Raw genomic sequence first — 2,734 nt, 5'->3', positions numbered from 1 at the left:
CACTCGGGATTTTTAAAAACTTACCACAGGGTTAGGAAGGAATTTTTTTGGGATGGCCTTAAATTTGTTATTCAAAAGTTTGTGGTGAAATCTTTGGTTTGCCAACAAAATAAAGTTGAAACAATTAAGACCCAGGGTCTATTACAATCTTTATCCATTCCAAGTCAACGTTGGGAGGAGGTTTCAATGGATTTTCTCACAGGTTTACCCAAGTCCGAAGAAAAGAGTGTCATCATGGTGGTAGTGGATAGAATTAACAAGTATGCACACTTTTATTTATTATCTCATCCATTTAAGTCCAGTACAGTTTCTACTACATTTATGGAAACAATACAAAAGCTACATGGAAACCCAAAGATTATTGTAAGCGACAGAGATCCCATTTTCACTAGAAACTTTTTGACAAAATTATTTTCTTGTCTTGGTACTCAGTTAGCTCATAGCTCATCTTATCATACTCAATTTGATGGGAAAACTGTGATAATAAACAAATGTTTGGAAGCATATCTTCGTTGCTTTGTATCTGATAAATAGACACAATGGGTCAAATGGTTGCCTTTGGTTGAATGGTGGTATAACACTTCCTTCCATACTGTAGCAAAAATGACCCCATTTATGGCACTTCATGGATATCACCCACCGTCCATCACACCATATTTAAGAGAAAATTCTAAGGTTCAAGCAGTCGAAGATCACATCGAGCATTAACAAGTTCTCCAACTCTTAAAGGATAACCTAACTTTGGCACAGAATAGAATGAAACAACAGGTAGATCAACATTGCAGTGAAAGAAGTTTTGATATAGGTGACTGGGTATTTCTACGGCTACAACCATATAAAAAAATGTCCCTCAAGCAAGCTAAGAAGGATAATAAATTATCACCAAAGTATTATGGTTTGTACAAGGTGTTGCAAAAGATTGGTACTATGGCATAAAAATTGGAGCTTCCTACAGCTTCTCGACTACACCCATTTTTCCATGTTTCATGCTTAAAGAAGTTTATTGGTGACAATCTCCTAGTTCAAACAATATTGCTAGAACTTGACGAGGAAGGAAAAATCATATTGGAACCTAAATCAGTCACAGAAACAAGAACTCAATAGCTATGAAATCGATCAATTTCAAAGTATCTTGTCAAGTGAAAGAACTTACCCAATGAAGATTCCACATGGGAGGATAAGAATTTTATACATAAGCATCCAAAACTACTCAAGTGTTGAGGACAACACTTTTTTGAAGGAGAGGGGCATGTTAGGTCCCTATAATACTAGTGATTCCCCCATTACTATTTTCATTTATTGTTATTGTTGTGCCCCTATTGTCCCCATATTGTTATTATTGTGCCCCATAGAAGCCCACTATTGTTATTGTTGTGCCCTTATATTATTATTGTTATATCGGCTTGGATTATATTGTGACCCCTTATACTCCTATATATAGAAAGTAGGTTTTGTCATTTGTATCATCCAAGGATTGTTCATTTTTGTAATGTAAAGGAGGTTGCTCCCTCGAAGAGGCTGATTTCTAAGGCATTGATCTTTCTTTTCTATCTTTTTGTGAGCTAGTTTCATAACAAAAATTGAAGACACTGAGTTCCTTTTGGTCCTCTTTTCATGACCTACTAAATTTATGAAAATATTGATCTTATTTTGCTATATTTTCATGTTGGTAAAATCTAAACGAAAATGTCGAGTTATTTCCATGTTTTCTTGCTCGTTACATAAATTTAAAGTGAGAAAGTGATATCTTTTCCATTCTCAAATCTCATTAAACCATGAGAAGGGTATGAGTGTGATTTTATCTCTTTTTCGATCTCATTAAACTTTACAAAAAAGGAACCTATTGAGAATATATTTCTTCTCTTTCATGCTCATTAAACCATGAAGGAGACTAAAAAGAGAAAATGGGAAGGGAACATTAATTTCTGGTATTCATAAAAATGGTAGTGTCAGTCACATATCCCTTAAACATGACACCTGTCGGATTCATTATCTCACGGTTGGGTTTTAGCTTGCCTAAGAATCCTACCATAGATATGAGTATGTTTACTCCTCTAGCTAGTTACTCTTCCAGATATATGGAGTGTGCTTCAATGCCTCCTACATTGTTGCACAATATCATGTCATACTCATTAGTCATGTTTCCAAGTCACTTTTTTGTCATGCCATTATATGTTCAAGGGAATTCTTAGCCAGTGTCAGCCATTTGCAGTTTCCTATTGACCTTTTTTTATCAACCATCCATGTACCAATTATACTTCATCATATCATGACCTCGTTCATTCAAATCCTCTCATTATGTTCCATGTTGATTGATGGGGGATACATCAAGGCCCTCCTTCGACATATCTTCTCCTGTCAACTTCAGCTCATTATCAAAGAGCTTGAACTAGGAACCAACAGTACCTTGGAGCATGCAATCCTTAGTGGCAGGCTTCCTCGTGATTGACAGTGGGTTTACATTATTGAGTCTTGATCGATTTAGTCCATTGGTGTTTGACACCAGCTCATTTATTCACACTCACTAGATTGTGCTAGGTATCTTAGGGCCCATTTTCATCATTGGTGGGTACTCTCACATCTATTAACAATATACCTCATTGATTGGTAATCAAACAGTTTATACCATGTTCGACATCAACTCATCTATTCGGATGTCATAGATCCGTACCATTGGGGTTAGGGACGTCTCACTCTTATATGGCACCCTCCCAAGGTTGCAATTGGATTTATG

The sequence above is a fragment of the Pinus tabuliformis genome, chromosome 8, assembly GCF_031772625.1.
Source record: "Pinus tabuliformis cultivar Carrire ecotype Pingquan chromosome 8, CPIR1, whole genome shotgun sequence".
In the NCBI taxonomy this organism is placed as follows: Eukaryota; Viridiplantae; Streptophyta; class Pinopsida; order Pinales; family Pinaceae; genus Pinus; species Pinus tabuliformis.
Note: the sequence above shows the minus strand (reverse complement) of the source record.